This window comes from Zootoca vivipara, chromosome 6, assembly GCF_965207765.1.
Source record: "Zootoca vivipara chromosome 6, rZooViv2.hap1.1, whole genome shotgun sequence".
Classification (NCBI taxonomy): Eukaryota; Metazoa; Chordata; class Lepidosauria; order Squamata; family Lacertidae; genus Zootoca; species Zootoca vivipara.
The window spans coordinates 62,817,700-62,836,536 of NC_142589.1; the positions used below are offsets into that span (position 1 = coordinate 62,817,700).

The following is an 18,837-nucleotide window of genomic DNA, read 5'->3' on the forward strand; positions in this document are numbered from 1 at the left end:
CCCCTTTGTAGCACTGCAAAAATGGCATAGTCAACATGGCTCACTTCAGATGTTGTAGGACTCCAACTCCCAGCGTCCCTGATCATTGGTTTTGATATCTGGGGCTGATGGAAATTGGAGTCCATCAACTTATTCAGGGCACCATATTGGCTACCCTGGTTTGCAGAAGAGGAGATGTGGGTCTTCTTGGGACTCCTGTGTTAGCCCTTGAGTTTGCAACAGGTTACCACAAGACAGAGTTGAGGAGCCTGTGGCCTTTGGCCCCCACCATCCCTGAACATTGGCCATGTGGGCTGGAGTAGATGGAAGTGGAAATCCAAGAGAAAATGGAGGGTCATTGTTTCTCCATTGCTGCCTTAAGGAATCTCACAAAGGCAAGCAGCTTGGACATCACCTTCCAAATCTGGTTGACGGTAGGAATTGCAGGGTGCCCGCCCACAGCAGCCATAGAAGCCTCCTTGTGCAAATAGGTCAGAGTACATCAGGCAATACTCTCTGGCCCTCGTAAACACTCCCAGGTCAGGCTTGCTTGCTTGCCCAAGCAACTGGGAGACCTGCTCTTGCTGACCTTTGGACGACTTTTGCTTCACAGGGCTGGATCTGATGCACTGTGTGTTGCTACATTCTGTTAAGGGACAGGCTGCTGCACAAATAGGATTGGGGGGGCAGATACACCACACCTACCCCTCCCTTCATTCCCCAGTGTTTTCCCAGCATAGCCATTCTTTAAGAACTGGCCTTGTGAGCTGCTGAAGTCTCCCCCAGGCCAGGGCTGGGTCCTACAGATAAGGAACCACAAAGGCAGCATGTTCCTCCTGGCAAGCGGAGAGTTGATTGGAGAGGAGAAGAGGCCTGGAAGTGTTGCTGTCAGCCACTTGAGCCTATTGGCGCCTACACCTGATACAGTATAAATTACGGAGGCCCAGTGATTACTTTGTCTGCACAGCTCCCTCTGCTTCATTGCACTCTGCCCACCATCCTCCTGCTTCTTTCCCACTCTCTTCTCTCCATCAAGCAGACTGTGCCAGAAATGGAGAGGTTCAAAAAGTTGATCCCTTGTCACCTGGCCAATGAGGGCCCTCAAGAGAGATCCCTCAAGCCCCCTTTTCCATCTCCATTCTCTCTCCATGGCTCCACCTTCCTTTTTATCATCCACACTGTCCCTGAGCAGCTTTGTGCTGGAAAGCATTGTGTCTCTTCAGCTCTTAAGACCTTGGGATGGGCGCATATCCAGCAAGTCCGCCCAGCAACCAGCTTGTGCTCCTGAATTAACTCTCTGTGTTCTTCAGCCTTTTGGCTGAGAGAGAGAAGTGCACCAGCAGCATAGATGCTTTGGGTGGTTGGGTTGCAGGAAGGGATGACCCCTCCTGTTTCTTTCGGCATGGCTTGCCTGAGAGCTAAGAGATCTTCATGCACAATGTTCCTGGTTCAGGGCTGTCATTGGCTGGCCAGTGTTGGAAAGAAACTGACCATGGTCCCTCTGAAAATTTGTGGAGCAACCGTAGTTCTGCTCCAGGGCACAAGCTTTTGCATGCAAAAGGTCTGAGGTTCAATTCCTGGCCAAAGGAGAAGAAAACTCTCCCGGAGAATCCCAGGAACCTCTCTGTCCATTTCATATGCACTCAATAATAGATCTGTTCCTCTCTGTCTTTTACAGATGTAAACATTCACGTTTAAATTGTATGCATTTTATACACATTGTTTCCCCCAAAGTGCATTTTTTCTGTCCTTTTCAATGGATTTCCTCAAAACACTGCCTTTGCACATGATTTTTTTTGTGTGTGAAATACACCCGCCACGCCCCTCCCCCCCCAATGCATTCTTACAAACAGATCCAAAACTGCATCGCAGAATTCAGGGAAATGTGTGGTCTGAAGCTGTCTTCCAATCTTTCTTGAGGGCCAGTGACTTTGGTTGGTTGGTTTTAAAACAAGAACTGAACATTTCTCCTCCATTCCTACCTGGAGAGATGCTGCTTGTCAGAAGAGACATTGCTGGACTAGCGGGGCAAATGGTCTGACCTGGTGCAAGGGAGCTTTCGATCTCTCTCCTGCACTGAGTGCCTTGACCAAGGTGTTAATAAGACAATTACTGTAATGCAAGCTGGAGAATGCATGAGCTCAGAAAAGACAGCCATTTCTTAAAGTAGCTGAAATTTATTTGAGGGAAGTTTTCCACTTCACATTGCGTACACATGTTTCTTTTCTCCTCCTCCTGCCTCTGCTCAAGCCTGCTTTTGTGTGTGTATGCATTTTGTTTTTGTTTTGTTTTTTAAACAGTGCAAAACCCCATTTATGAGAGGGGAAACTGAGATGAGAGTACACACTCTGAGCTATGTCCCTCTTTTTCAAATCACCTTTATCTCTCCTCTCTTGGGCAAAACACACAACACAAAAGTATTCTTTCTCTCTCTCTTTCTCTCCAGCCTAAGATTTATTTGCAAGGCCTTGGCAAGCAGGTCTTTGGGGTGAGGGAAGCTGGCCTTTGTGGATACAGAGAAATGGCGACTCCCTTTTACAGAGAGCCTGACTCAACAGCTGCAAACAATGCAACAGAGCCAGCGTCCCTGGCCTGAGGAAGCAGTGGCATTTACGTCAGGCCCATTAGTAACTTAGTGCTTGGTGGCCGAGAGGCAGAGGAGAGGAAGCAAAGCCATCCCAGGAAAGAAAGCCATACTGAGCTTGAAGGTGGGGAAACAAATAGGAAGCAGGCAAGGCAGGTCTCCAGCTGAGGCAGTGAGAGCAGACCTAGACATCATCGTGGCCCTCTCTGGAGGAAGCCAGTGCAAAGCATGATGGGACAAGGATCTGCTGGAAGAGAGAAGCACAGACACCCCCCCCTTCTCCTGCATGGAGGGGGGAAACAAAGCTGGCACTGGAAAGCAGCTAAATTTAGCCTGTCTCCCTGCTAGGTCTTTTATGAACTGCAGCTTTTTGGTTAGAGCCGGCCAAGGTGCACTATTTCAGCAGCCCATCTGTTGGCTGATTTCACGGTGCCTTCCCTCTGCTCCCTTCCAATCCTTAGTACCCTCCCGGAAGGTGAACCAGGTGGCAAAAGGTGTGTGTGTGTGTGTGTGTGTGTGTGTGTGTGTGTGAGAGGAGAGAGAGAGAGAGAGAGAGAGAGAGAGAGAGAGAGAGAGAGAGAGTGCATCACAAAAAGGTAACATCCCATGCCAGTCTTACTATTGCACATCTTTCGGGCTTTGTCCAAATCTCTCACACTCAGGAACCCCTAGAGGTTAAGTTCATGGGTGTCTGTGGGATTCACTCAGTTCTCTTTTCCAGCCCGTCTCAGATGTGATTCAGGGAGCCTCAAATCCGAGAACTTGGTCTTTTCACTTTTATTTGATTTCGAAAAGTCATTTAGATCCCGCCTTTCCAGATTCAAACCTTTCTAGGCTGCTCACAACATTAAACAGCAAAGAATATAGTTAAAAGGCTATCAAGCCCTCAACCATTAAAATGTGCTGGCTTCTAAGCCCACGGGTGGGAAGAGGACTTTCCCTTCATTAGTGAATGTATTAGGGAGAGGAGAAAATGTGAATGAAGGCGAGTTTTAAGATTTTAAAGGGCAGAACCAGGGAGATGGAGGTGGAATAGTTGTTCCACCTTTGCAGAACATATCCAGCAAGAGAGGGTGTGTGTGTGCAAACTTCCTTTTCTTGAGGGCTTACAATCTAAACCAGCCTTCACCAACCTAGTGCCCTCCAGATGTTTTAGGCTATAGCTCCCATCGGATGAAGGGACGTGGGTGGCGCTGTGGTCTAAACCACTGAGCCTCTTGGGCTTGCTGATTAGAAGGTCAGCAGTTCTAATCCCCGCGATGAGGTGAGCTCCCGTTGCTCAGTCCCAGCTCCTGCCCACCTGGCAGTTCGAAAGCACATCAAAGTGCAAGTAGATAAATAGGTACCGCTCCAACGGGAAGGTAAACGGCGTTTCTGTGCGCTGCTCTGGTTCACCAGAAGCGGCTTAGTCATGCTGGCCACATGACCCAGAAGCTGTACACCGGCTCCCTCGACCAGTAAAGCGAGATGAGTGCCGCAACCCCAGAGTCGTTCACGACTGGACCTAATGGTCAGGGGTCCCTTTACCCTTACCCATCAGATGGCTAATTGGAATCGAAATGCACCTGGAGGCTGTCTGTATTGTATGGTTGCCTATTTGGGACAAATTCCTGACTCCTAAAATGGTTCTTCAATATGGATGGCCACCCCACACCCCTGTTGTAGATTTCCATGCTTTGTTGTTTAGAGGTTATCTCAAAGACCCACCTTTTCACACTGATGCAGATTTGTCTGTGTTACATTCCCCATTATCCCATAATACACCACAGCAGGCCATGCTGAATGAAGCTTTCGGGCTGAGAACAGTGTCAAAAAATGGCACTTTATCAGCAGCAGCCCTGCCAGAAGCACAGCCCCCTCTTTTGCTCCACGGGCATCTCCCACGCTTCGTGTCTCTGTGCATCGTTCACTGTCACCAGTCAAACAGAACCGTGGTCTCTGTTTTCGAGAGCCTCCCCAAACAGCTGCTGGATTTATGTTTGCCAGGTAGCAGTTCTTGACTTGGGGGGTGGGAGGAAAATATGCACACACCGCAAAACACCAACTTAAAGTTATAGGCTCCAGCAAAGGAAACCCAGCAGCTTAGGGGACTCTCGTGGACCCATTACCTAAGATGAATCACTTGCCATCTGTTTTGTCTCCTAATTATAAATGCAAAACAAGAGTTATTCTGGCAAATAGTAAGGAGTGAATGAAAGGAAGAGCAGTAGAAGGGGTTGAACATCGAAATGCAATAAGAAAGGCAGAGACTGTGGGGGATTGCTTCTGAAAGCCTCGCTCAGGTGGTCCAAAGCCTAATGGAATGTATTCTCTTGCATTTACCAGTGTTAGTGTCTAGATTCCATATATAAAGAAGAGCATCAGGATTAAGGGAGCCTGGAATCATTAAGGAACACAACAGGCAGCCAAAAATGCATCGAAACTGTAAAAAATGCGCCTTGAAACCACTTCCACCATGTTTCATGTCTCCTGTCTGGAATCCTAGAGCTGCTGCCAATCAGTGAGAAGAATTCTGAGCTGGGTAGAACAGTGGCCTAACACAGAGCTCATTCTAGGCACAGGTCTGCACTTTAAAGGCCCGGTGCTTTCCCCACAAAAATCTGCCCTTTTCTGCTGAATCGGAGCAAACGACAACATGTGGGAAACCTGAATTGCCATTGGTTCTGATTCAGCATTCAAAGAGTACCTCTTCCTGGGGAAAGTGGTGGGGCAAAAACAAAACAAAAAACCCTGATCAAGAAAGCCCAAGGCAACCCAAAGGTATGTGTGAATGATCCCTGAGTATAAGGCAGCTACCTGGGTTCCTATGCTTGGAGAAGGAATTTTAGGCTCTGACTATCCTCAGTCCTATGCCTCCAGGGTGTAATCATTCTCCAGAGTATCAGTGTTGTTTTGTTTTGAAACACCCTCTAAAAGCAGCAGGGGACCCCCACCCCTGCCACCTGTACTGCCCTGGTCCACCATTTCAAGAACCCTTTATTAAGGCTGGATCTGCTGCTGTCTGTCTGTTCTCCTGCTATGAAAAGTTGGTAACATTGTGCTTACTGAGATCCATTAACACTCACCCACCTCCCAAAATAGTAAACAGCAGAAGGGTTATTCTGCTCTATCAAGGCATACTCTCCTCTTGGGACATCACACTCTTGGGATCTGAGAATAAAATCAATTTCTGCTTAGCAGCTGGAAATGATATTTCTCCTTACACACATATTCACACATCTCCTGAGGGCTAGAAACTTTAAAAGAAACCCTGAAAGTTTTAGGCTTTCAGGATACTGAATGTCCTGTTGGAGATTGTGCCTCATTCTCCATTACACCACAACGCAAACATTCTATAATTCTGGTTATACCGGTAGCTATGTTTAATGGTCCGATATGCATGATGGTGTTGATGAACTGGAAGGAAGTTGAGCTCCTCCACTGGTCCTGAGAATTTCTGTTTTCTATGCAACCCTGTCCGTGCTTCCTTGTTGCATCTGAGGATCAGCACCGCAATAGATTGGTTACTGCTTTGGTGTGATCTTCCTGACCCAGCCAAAAAAACCTCTCTGTGCATTTGGGCTTGATTTGCTTGTTACTGCTGTGATGCCTGTGCAAAAGTATCTGTTTTTCCAAATCTGCCTTATCATCGCTTAACCTTAGCTTCAGTCTTTGACCTTCCATTCCATTCTCCAAAGCATTGGAGCTTGGGAAGAACTGGCTGGCTTATGACCCCCTTGATGACTTCTGTCCTCTTTGACTTTGTTTCCTTTGCTTTGTTTTCTAGAGCAGCCTCATGCCAGTCTAGATTCTTCCAGAGCCAGTGTGGTGTAGTGGTTAAGAGCGGTAGACTTGTAATCTGGTGAACCGGGCTCACTTCCCTGCTCCTCCACATGCAGCTGCTTGGGCTAGTCACACTTCTTTGAAGTCTCTCAGCCCCACTCACCTCACAGGGTGTTTGTTGTGGGGGAGGAAGGGAAAGGAGAATGTTAGCCGCTTTGAGACTCCTTCAGGTAGTGATAAAGCAGGATATCAAATCCAAACTCTTCCTCCTCCTCCTCCTCCTCCTCCTCCTCCTCCTCCTCCTCCTCCTCCTCCTCCTCCTCCTCCTCCTTCCATGCTGGTACCTGGCCCTTCTCACCACAAAAACCATTTGGATCCCTTCCAGTCGGGATTTAGGCCTCACCATGGGACTGCAACTGCCTTGGTCACATTGATCGATGATCTCCGGCAGGCTAGGGACAAAAGTGAGAGCTGTTTCCTAGTTCTGCTGGATCTCTCAGCAGCCTTTGGTACCATCAACCATAACATCCTTCTGGACCATGTAGAGGCGTTGGGAGCTGGGGGCACTGTTATACAGTGGTTCTGCTCCTTTCTCCTGGGCCTTGCCCAGGAAATGGTTGTTGGGGAATGAGTGTTCAGACCCTGGGCTCTCACTTGTGGGATGCCTCAGGGTTCCGTCCTTTCCCCCATGTTTTTTAATATCTATATGAAGCCACTGGGAGAGATCATCGGGGGGTGGGGTGGGCTGGGTGTTCATCGGTATGCAGATGATACCCAGGTCTACCTCTCTTTTAATTCAGAACGAGTGAAGGCTGGGGAGGTCCTATGTGAGTGACTGGAGGCGGTTGGAGGATGGATGGCGGCTAACAGATTGAGGTTGAATCCTGACAAGACGGAAGTACTGTTTTGGGGGGACAGGGGGCGGGCGGGTGTGGGGGACTCCCTGGTACTGAATGGGGTAACTGTACCCCTGAAGGACCAGGTGTGCAGCCTGGGAGTCATTTTGGACTCACAGCTGTCCATGGAGGCACAGGTCAATTCTGTATCCAGGGCAACTGTCTACCAGCTCCATCTGGTATGCAGGCTGAGACCCTACCTGCCCGCAGACTGTCTTGCCAGAGTGGTGCATGCTCTAGTTATCTCGTGCTTGGACTACTGAAATGCGTTCTATGTGGGACTATCTTTGAAGGTGACCTGGAAACTGAAATTAATCCAGAATGCGGCAGCTAGATTGGTGACTGGGAGTGGCCGTCGGGACCATATAACACCGGTCCTGAGAGACCTACATTGGCTCCCAGTACGTTTCCGAGCACAATTCAAAGTGTTGGTACTGACCTTTAAAGTCCTAAATGGCCTCGGTCCTGTATACCTAACGAAGCATCTCCACCCCCATCGTTCAGCCCAGACACTGAGATCCAGCGCCGAAGGCCTTCTGGCGGTTCCCTCACTGTGAACCAGACAGAGGGCCTTCTCAGTAGTGGTGCCTGCCCTGTGGAATGCCCTCCCATCAGATAACAAGGAAATAAGCAACTATCCTACTTTTAAAAGACATCTGAAGGCAGCCCTGTTATTATCTGTACCATGCTGTATTAGCAAGATAACCTCCCTCTGTACAGTAAACTGTAGAATCATAAAGTTGGAAGGGACTCTGAGGGTCATCTAGTCCAACCCCCTGCAATGCAGGAATCTTTTCCTAATGTGGGGCTCAGACCTGTGACCCTGAGATTAAGAGTCTCATGCTGTACTGACTGAACTATCCCAGGTCCAAGGAGGCAAAAGCCCACGGCACTCTGTATTCCCAGGCAGTCTCCCACTCAAGTACTAACCAGGCCTGACACTGCTTAGCTTCTGAGATCAGGTGTGTTCAGGGTAGTATGGCCATAGACAAAACATGTTTTGATCCAGTTCCTTTCACAACACGGGCAAAGCCGCCCGGAAGGGCTGTAATGTCCAAAGACCACGTAGTCATCAATTAGGAAACGTAAGAAGTTGCCACCTAGCTCAGTGTTGTCAACACTGACTAGCAGGGCCTCTCCAGGTTTTTGGGCAGAGAATATTCTCAGTTCAACCTGGCAGTGTCATTGGGGATCGAACCTGGGACTTTCTGCATGCAAGTCAAATGCTCTACTGCTGAGCTACGGTTTCGTGTGAGGAGGGACATAAAGGCAAATAAGGCTACTTCTGGTTACTAGCCAATATGTCTGTTCTCTCTCCACTGTCAGAAGCACTCTGGCCCTGGCTGGGACTCTCAAGTGGGAAGAGGTTATATTGCACTCAAGTCCTGCTTGCAGGCTTCCCGTGAACATATGGTTGGCCTCGGTGAGAACAGCATGCTGGTGGGACCCTGCTCTTCTTATGCCATTAGGGACCGTACTGAGTTACTTTCCCCTTTGATTAAATGCCAGGGGTAGGCCCAAGCAGTGTGACGGATGCAGGACAATTTCTTGCCTTGGTAGTGAAAGGGGACTTTCTCAGTCTGAGAACTGGGTGTTCATGTTCCGTAATGTACAGCCCACTAACCGAAAGACGCAGCACTGCTGGATGCTAGGATTTGTTACAGTACCTGTGTCTAGCCTTTTTTTCGTGTTCCAGCATTGTTGCCCTTTAGTTCGAAAGAGACATATGGTTCCCCACAGTGCACACCAGCACAGAAAGGGCCCCCACCCTGGGAAAAGAAAGAAGGCATGAAGAACATTTATGTGGAAATCCTGCTCAATATGTGTTCTTATGCTTAGTGCTACCATCATCCGTCAGTCTACCTTGAGTGACAGATAGCCAGGAATTGTTTCAGAATCTTAAGGACTAGAAACTTGCATCCACAATGCTGGAGTGTCTACCCAATACCAGATGCTGCACTTGCACAGTGTGATCATACAATATTTGGTGCCTTTGGCTATAATGTGGAGGAGGAATCCAGCTCTGTTTTGGACTGTCCTTCCGTTCTCACCATTTACTGGTAATAATATATTGAGATTTCTTGATCACATCTACCTCCCATGGACTACACTCAGAGCTCCAATTGAGTAAGCCCTCCCTTTCATAGTTATTTTTTAACAAGAGCAAGCAAGATCCTGCCCTTCCCCATCCTCTCCTGTGTCTCTGCCCTTCTTAGTGGGAAATTCTTGCCTCTTCCTCCCATCTCAACTAGGGAATGAAGCTGCCTCCCAGGAGGTCCCGTTCTTGAGTTGTGGGGGAGAGGAGAAGGGGCGGGGGCAGGGGGTGTAGGGAGGCTGGAGTGCCTGTGTCTGCCATTTGCTGCCTCCATGGAGCCTGAAACTGTTAAACTAATTAAAGATTTTCAGCGGCAGGATTAATCCTTTTGCAGGGTGGTTATTGCAAGCCCAGGTAGTCGATTAGTTCACCAGGCGAGGATATTGGATTTCTGAAAGGCAAGTCAGCACTCTTTGGGGGCTGTTATCTTTCCAAGGCTCCAGGGGTCAGGAGGTAGCAAGGAGAGGTGACTGCAATCTTTCTCACTTGTTCTCTTTTACTTACACACACACACACACACACACACCCTCCCGCTGTCTCTTGTTGCTGTGCTTTTGGCTGTGCCCACCCGTCTCCCTTTGCAATCTCATGCAAGCTGCATGGCCGCCTTCTCTCCTTTTAAGTCTTTCCCTCCGTGTCTATCTCTCTCTCTCTCTCTCCCCCCCCCCCCCCGCACCGCATACCCTCCTCTCTCTCTCTGCTGCCCCCACTCCGCTTGTTGTCCAAGCATCTTTCCCATCTCCTGTGTGGTCTCTGCTAGAGTTTTGTGACTGGGGTGGAGTGGGGGGGAGGCGGAGAAGAGAGGAATACCCCTGGCCAACACCCCAGGAATGGCGAAGTCCAGAGATCCTAATGTGAAACATGTGGCCGCTGCCTGCGGCTGAGCAGGGGAGGTGAAAGGGAACATAGCGCAGGGAAAGAAAAAGCAGCTTGTTGGCTAGCCCAGCCCACCCACCCCCCCTCTGCGCCTTCCCTCCTTCCCTTCCTCTGCTGTGGCCCTCTTCCACCTCTCCCTTTCTGGGGCCAAGCCTTTGAATGCTTGGCGCAACCAGGCTTCCGGCAAACGGAGGACCTGGGTCCTGGCAGTTCCCAGCGAAGGGCCAGTGGAGGGATTTAGGTCAACCCTAGGCTGGGCATATGCGGCAGCATGTCAGGCCCTGTCATTCCGGCTCCTCCCTCTGAGCAAGCAAAACGTGTGGAGGCTTGGAGGAAGAGGATCGGCCTGGCCTGGCCTCGGTCCCATGCACAGGGGCCATTCCCTGAGCCAGAAGAGTGAGTCACCAGCCTCTTCTGCTTGGGACTTGGCTCCTGCCCCCTTCCCAGCAGGCCGTTCTGCTGCCGAACATGTCTGCGTATAGGCTGGCGGAACTAGTAGAAAGGCCTGTCTCTGGCTTGTCTGATCACCTGCCAATGAACAGGGTAGAAGAACGTCCAGTTAGGGCCAGGGGTGGGGTCCACTTGCTGTATTGTATGATGTGTTGTTACAGCTTCAGAGAAAGACTGGGCGCTCTCGGAGACTTAGAGGCCACCCTAGCACAGACTTCCACGCATGTATCGCTATCCAAATGCAATGCATTCTCAGGATCACATTGTTTTTGTTAGGCGAGCATTCGCATAACAAGTTGACAGTTGGTAGTGATTCCTATGAGAAATTTTCTAATGTGTTCCCAGCCATGGAATTTTGACCCCCAAATGATGGGGGAAAACACGAAACACCTACAAAACCTGGTAAAAAGCAAACAAGGAATGGGGGGGGGGATACTCTCTTATTTCTCCCATCTCTTCCCCTTCCCCCTCCCTCTCAACATGGTTTCTGCTGTGGACAAGCAAAACACAAAAAGCAAGGCTTGTTTGAGGCTTCTTATTTGTTTCCAGTATTACACACAGGTCTGGCTGTTTGTATATCTGAATCAGTGTGTATAGTGAGGTTTGGGTACTAATTCATTGTATTTGGATATGACTTTTGTAAAACAAGCATATAGCAGTGCTGTAAGGGGGGGGGGGTAGCCTGTTTTTTTGCCCCAGGTGAAGCCTCCAGAGAGGTGCCATTGGGGATCCCGGCCTTTTTGTCCCTGAGTTTTGATAGTAGGACCTGTGTGTACATTGCTTCCTCCACCTCTGATGCTGTTGGACCACAACTCCCATGATATATGTGCTATGTTGTATGAGATATATTGTACAAGATTAACTTTACTCCAGACCAGCTCACCACTTCAGAGAAAAACTGGGGCCCCTCTGCCACAGCACAGCCTTCCCCAATACATTGTCTCCCTGATGTTCTTGGACTAGAACTCCCATAATCCCTGACCCATTGGCCACACTTGATAGAGCTGATGGGAGTTGTATTCCAAAATACCTGAAAAGCACCAGGATGGGGAATGTTTCTGTACTGGTTTGCTGGGACTCACAAGTGAGGAGAGAGCCCCGTTGCACTCCTGTCCTGCTTTTGGGCTTTGTACACGTGTCTGGTTGGCCACTGTGAGGCCAGGGTGCAGGAGGGCCTTTGGTCTGATCCAGCGGGGCTCTTGCTATGTTATTATGCCATAGCAAGTCATAGGGTGGCCTCTTCCCCAAGTGAGGCAGGGTGGTGCGACAGGTTAGTCTCACAATTAAGGGCTGTTAGTGGGAGACAGAGAGGCCTGCCCGCTAAAGCATAATCCTCTAGGAAGAGCACAGTAGGGTAAGGCATTTTACTGAGGCTTCTCCAGGAGAAATTCCCAATGGAACACATTTTCTATGAACTTGTGTGTGTGTGTGTGTGTGTGTGTGTGTGTGTGTGTGCGTGCGTGCATGCATGCATGCATGCATGCATGTGTTTGAATTCTCAGCCTCAAGGACCAGAAATATTGTGGGCTGAAAAAATGACTAACACAAGCTCCACATGGGACTGTGATGACAGATTCTCAACAAGCCAGTTCAGGGTGTAGGAAACTTTTCTTTGCGGGGGAGGAGGCAGGAAAGCATCTTGGCCTTGGCACCCCTTGCCACACACCTCCCGAGACTGCTTTTCTCTGGTTGAAATGTATCATTGAGTTGTGATAATGCCTCTTGCTTGCTTGCAAGGAGGAGTGTTACAGGTAGGTAGCCGTGTTGGTCTGAGTCGAAGCAAAAAAGAAAAATTCCTTCAGTAGCACCTTAAAGACCAACTAAGTTTTTATTTTGGTATGAGCTTTCGTGTGCATGCACACTTCTTCAGATACACAGGAGTGTGTGCAAGTGTGTAAATACTTCTGACCGTTTGCGTAGCAGGAGAGTGTAGCTGACTATACAAAGGTAAGAGTCAAATCCATTGGCCCACCCACTTTTATCTCTGGTCTCCCCTGCCACCAGCATACAGCCTCTGTCTGCCCAAATGTTGCCTATGTAGGAATGCAGCCCTCAAGCTGAAAAAAAATTCCCTACCCTTCATATAAATTGTCGGGGCAGCTGGAGAAGTAGATGGGCATGGTCGTATGGGGACAATATTTGTGTATGAATACTTATGTGCATTTATGTGCTCACATAGTGCTCTGGGTCAGCGTGTGTATGTATGAGAGAGAGAAAACATTTGGGTATGCAAGTGAGTGCAAAAGTGTGTGTGCAGTTTGAGTACAAATCGTTTCATGTGTGTTCTTCTATGTGTGCTCTGTGATAAGGCCTTGCAGTTGGAATCCTCGGTGCATCATTCTCCTCCATACATGCCCCCCCCCGTTCCATTTTTCCATGCCCTGCCTGCCTAACCTTGCATGCCTCTTTTTTTATGTGGCTTTACTCTTTTCAGGTGTGTTTCTTCCACATGCCTGCTTTTGCATGGGTGTATGGCTTTCAATATACAGTCATACCTTGGGTTACAGACGCTTCAGGTTGCGTCTTTTCAGGTTGCGTCCCACGCCGAACCCGGAAGTACCCGAATGGGTTACTTCCAGGTTTCGGCGCATGCGCAGAAGCGCTAAAATCACACTTTGCGCATGTGCAGAAGCGCCGAATCTCAACCCGTGCAGGTGCAGCGCAGTGGTTTGCGAACACTGCGGGTTGCGAATGTGCCACCCGCACGGATCACGTTCGCAACCCGAGCGTCCACTGTGTCTGCGTGCACATATGCAAGTGCCATGTCACTCTGAGGGGATTGGAGTGGAGATGTTTCTTAATACTTGTCTCTTTCTGGACATGCATGTATCAGGCTCTAGGTGGCTAGCACACATTTGAGCACTGTTTGGATTCTGCAAGCTTCCCCGCCCCTGGTGTAAACAGGCACTGAGTGAGCTGAAGCCAAAAGGGTCCCTGCAGATATACTCTGCTTCCCTTGTTGCCCTTCATCCCGTAGAAAGGAAGACTCCTGGGGTCTGAGCTGTTTTTTCAGTCTTTCCACGTTCCACTTGAATTAAAAGGGAAGTGGGGAGGGGGAGAAGGGGGAGTGTTGGGCACCCACAGGCTGTAATGAAAATCCTTCTGTGAGTTTCCCTCCCTTTCTTGTCTGTCTGTCTGTCTGCTTCCTGCCTGTCTGTCTCCTTCCAGCTCTGGGCACATTAGCAGACACAGCTGAGACTAGACCAGTCTTTCTAGTGCTGTTTCCTTGTTCCACGTTGCCCTTTGGTGTAACTCTGCACCCTCCCAGCCTGCAGCAGCAGCTCCCCACCAATGCTGGGGAGGGAACCATGTGCGTGCATTTCCCTGCCAGTCTGGATTGATGTTGCCATGCTAATCCGGGTGCGCAGAGCAGGCTGGCTCGTGGGATTTGAGGTGTGCTGGGAGGAGAGCTAGGAGATGGACAGGGGCACAAAGAACACAAGCTCAAACGTGAGGCAGGGCCATGCCAACTGCGAGGCAGGGATGGTGGGATACAAAAGGGCGAAGGTACACCAGAATAAAGAGGTGATTGCGGCAGCAAATCCACACATAGATCCAGAGTGAGGGCTTCAGTTCAATGGCAATAAACCTCATTGGGTGTGGCAGAAGGGAAGACGGCAAGAAGAAAGCAGCAGGAAGGATTGATAAAGCTTTTAAAGAGAATGAAATAGGGCAACAATTTTAATATAAAGGCTGAGTCAAAACAACCTAAACCAGAGGTGGGAATCTGATTTCCAACTTCCATAGTCCCAGCAAGTGGTCAGGGATGATGGGAGTTGGAATCCAGCAGTATCGGCAGGGTTCTGTATCCATGGCCAAGGCACAGGCACACAATCGTAAGAACTGCCTTACCTGAATCATCCAAAGGTCTGTTCAAAATTCTCTTTGGCTGCATTCAAACAGCGCTTTATTCCATTTCCCTGATTTCTCCATATGTGATCTTTCACACAGCCAGAAAACTAATTCTGGGAATCTAGCAGAATCTAGTGGAAGCTGGGTGCTCGTTTCCACATTTAATCACTTCCACACACATTCACAGCCCACTCTGTCCTCCATGCAGGCAAGCAAAAGACATTATCAGAGTTCAAGGACACATTCCAGCCATGATGTGGGATGTAGCCTGCAGAGATGGGAGATGGCCTGGGAAGAATCTTGAGTTGGAGAGGCCTGGAGGGCTGCATTGGGCCCCTGGGCCTGAGGTTTCCCCCGTCCATTAGCTAAAAGGATTTTGGAAAGCAGGTGATGGGGGGGGGGAACTCTCTTTTCCTTAGACCCTGGAGAACCACTTCCAGTAACAGTCAATGTAAAGATCTCATACTGGTCCATAAACCACTGAAGGTCTGTGAGTGCCATCCAGGTGGTCCACAGAAAAGTTGCAGAACAGTAAATATATTATATATCGGTACTTCGCAGACCTTCACATGATTGATTTTTTCCTGGCAGAGATCAAGGCTGTTTTGATCAGGGCTGGATTATCAGACAGGCTAACAAGGCCCTGGGCTAGGACCTATGGTTTTCATAAAACTCTGCTGGTTTTTTGACAATGTTCAAGAAGTCCCCGTATGTTGCCCCCCCCCCAAAAAAACCAGGTTATAGAACATCAAAAATCCATTTGGTTACATCTCAGGAAATGCTAACCATTTTTCCTGTTCATTTAAAACCCAACATAATTCTATTTGACTGTCTTTAAATGTTAAGCAGAATATGGCAGGACGACCCTATTAGCAATCATGGTCAGTGAACCAGTGTGGTGCAGTGATTAAAGCCATAAAGCTCAGTGGGTGACCTAGAGCCAGTTGCTATCCCTCAACCTATTGCATCTCGCTTAATCTTTGTTAAAATAAAATGAGGAAGAAGAACTATGTTAGCATCCCTACACATTTTGAGAGGAAAAGTGGGATATAAAAAGGTAAACCCTGACTGTTCAGCCCTGAGTGCTCCCTAGAAGGACAGATCGTGAAGCTGAGGCTCCAATACTTTGGCCACCTCATGAGAAGAGAAGAATCCTTGGAACAGACCCTGATGTTGGGAAAGATTGAGGGCACTAGGAGAAGGGGTCGACAGAGGACAAGGTGGTTGGACAGTGTTCTCGAAGCTACGAACATGAGTTTGACCAAACTGCGGGAGGCAGTGCAAGACAGGAGTGCCTGGCGTGCTATGGTCCATGGGGTCACGAAGAGTCGGACACGACTAAATGACTAAACAACAAACAACAACACCCCTGACTGTTAGGTCCAGTCGCGGACAACTCTGGGGTTGCGGCGGCGGCACTCATCTTCCTCTATAGGCCAAGGGAGCCAGCGTTTGTCCGCAGACAGGTTCCGGGTCATGTGGCCAGCATGACTAAGCCGCTTCTGGCGAACCGGAGCAGCACACAGAAACACTGTTTACCTTCCCGCCGGAGCGGTACCTGTTTATCTACTTGCACTTTGATGTGCTTTAGAACTGCTAGGTGGGATATAAACAGTGTCTATTAATAATTGTAATAAGAATTTCCCATACCTGCATCAACTCCCAAGGCTCAGTAGATGGTGCTAACTTCTTCACAGAATCTGCCACCAATTTTTGCAGCTGTGAATAACTTTAAAGCCATTTAGTTTCCTCTTCTCCTGACAGAATCTTTCCAGCGCGTACCAGTCGTATAAACATCCGGTTCAGCTGGCAGCAAAATACCTGAAATGGCTTCAAATTTTCTTTCCTTTTCCTTTTTTCCACATGAGCTGTCCAAAAAAACACCACACACACAACAACAAAATCTTTCCAAAATCCTAAGGGCATAATCGAAGCAAAATTCAGCACTGTAAAGACCCACAATTTAAGCCTACGCTTCAGTGCCCCAGTGAAATCTACAAAGGTTAGAAGCACTTAACATTTTGTCTGGTTCGTGGCCCATGATTTGCATCTGAGTTAGCATTGGTTTTGAGGTGTGAGATCAAGACCTTGCTTCAGCCAGGGCTCACTGGGTGGCCTTGGCATGTAAGGGCACATGGCAGCTGCTTGCACTCCTGGTTTGGCACTGCACAGCTGGAAACAGAGGACTTGTCTGGGGGGGGGATCAGGACACCCTACTGCCAAACTCAGAGAGCCCTGCTCAGTCACGCAGAAGGGCAGGGCAGATGCGTTCTGTAGCCTCTGTGGACCAGTGTGGATTAGGCCAATCACAAGACCGCAGCCAGCTTCCAAAAACAGCAGTCATAGAGGTAGCATGGGTTGCTGTGTCTTCTGCTTTGTTCTCCAGTGGTAAAATGGGAATATGTTGGGTCTATCTTAATGATGGCAAGCTCAGAGATGCAGCTAACATTGGACCTCAGGGCTGAAGTCCAGGGCCCACAGACTAGTCCTCCCTCCAAAAAAAAAGAAAAGAAAAAAGATTAACCTGAGAGTGGCAGGTAGAGGCAGCAGCAAACAGGGCCAATGTAATGACCTGGCCCATCACTGCTGTGCTGGCACTCACACATTCCACTGGCTGCACTCACACATTCTACTAGTCACTGCAGTGCTGTATCTTCTTATTCAAAACAAAAAAACCCAAAAACATTTTATAGTCAGGGGTCAGCTGGCCAAGCATGTGCATGATTACAGATGCTGACTTTATTGTGTTTCCTTTTCCTTTATTGTGTTTCCTTTTCAAGTGTATTATAATTCTCTACAACAAAATTGTGCTTTCCCCAAAGTAAATGTGTTCAGGGCATCAGGCAACGGAAGCAAACTCCATTTTATACCTGCAGTCATGATGACACTGTGATTTAAGTGAGTGTATAATGTGCACATGTTCAAGATATTTCCTCCCCCCCTCTAACATATCGGGAATGTGGATGTACAGTAAGGCTGCAAGTTATGTGCATTTAACTTCAGTTTTACGCATGTGGCCAAAAATCCCATTTTTTTTAAAGGGGTGGTGGTGGCTTGAGGTCATGGGGAAAATGACTTGGGCAATCCCACCCACCATTGAATCCAATGGGTTTTGAATATACACAATTTTGGCTTTAGGTGCAATCCCCGGAACGTAACCCCCACGGATGTTGCAGGCTTATTGTAGTTGCAAAGTATATAATCATGATGTGGGGCTAAACAATTGTTTCCCCTGAAAACAGCAGGACAAGGGGAAGTGTGGATGAGCCCTCAATCTGCTCTCAGTCCACCCCCACCTGCCTGTCTTTCTTACAACCAGCCCAGGGGGTGGATCTGCCTGTCTTTGGCTCCGGCTCCACCTATTGCTGGTCTCCCTATTCTATCAGTGGTGTCCAGGGCCGTCTTAAACGCCCCTGCCGCTGTGGTGCGCCGGATCTCTCCGGCACCCTCCCGCCCCGTTTCCCAGCGCGGTGGGCGGGTGGGCGCAGCGGCGGGTGGGCAGGCACAGCGTGATCTCTCTGGCGCCCTCCCGCCCCGTTTCCCAGTGCGATGGGCGGGTGGGCGCAGCGCGCATCGCGGCTCCCACAGGCGCAGCTGCGCGGCGGACCGGTGGATCGGCCGGCCAGCGGGCGGGCGCAGCTCGCGGCGCCTTTCTGGAGGGCCGGCGCCATGGTGCCCTGCGCCACCGGGGGTCTACCTAGAGCCGGGCCTGGTGGTGTCCATACTTTTTTCAAAGAGGACCAGATTTAATGAAGTGGGGGCCGACCAAAGGGCCAACCAAGGTTGTTGACCTTTTTTAGGATTGAAGTTGTTGAGGTTTTTTTTTAGGGGTGGAGTTGTTGAGCTTCTTTTAGGATTGGAATTGTTACTTTTTTAGGATTTTACCCCAGGAAAACTGGGGCCAGTTTAAAACAGACTGGCGGGCCAGATTAGGCCCCTGAAACGGACTTTGGACATGCCTGCCTTGTTCCAGTGGACACCAGACCACCCCTGCATTCTCAGTTGGCTCCTTACTAGTAGCCTCTTCTATAAACATTAATGCTTGGAATGCATCAAGTGTTTTACTATTTTTTTATGCGTTATTGCCATGATACTGAAATAAGCAAAAATCTGCCCTTATGGGGTTCTCCATCGGTCGGAGAATGTAACAGAGGCCAACCAGAGAATTTTGAGAAGCAAAGCCTTTTATTTTTGCTGTTGCAACAGGGTCCTTCCTCTCACGCAGGAGAACAAGGAAGGAACCCAGAACAAAAGAGAACCTCCACTTTTATCAGTTTTCCCATCACCAAGAAACACCCCCAAAATACATCATTCCTACATCACAGCTACATAATCAATACCTC

At 49.0% G+C, this 18,837-nt stretch overlaps 1 protein-coding gene and 1 pseudogene across 2 annotated transcripts in view; one reads left to right on the forward strand and one right to left on the reverse strand.

Annotated features, from left to right (window-relative positions):
• Positions 1-18,837, forward strand: part of AHDC1 (AT-hook DNA binding motif containing 1) — a 202,885-nt gene that overhangs the window by 147,516 nt on the left and 36,532 nt on the right. The window lies entirely within an intron of this gene.
• On the reverse strand, positions 8,103-8,211 carry LOC118088037 (5S ribosomal RNA; annotated as a pseudogene).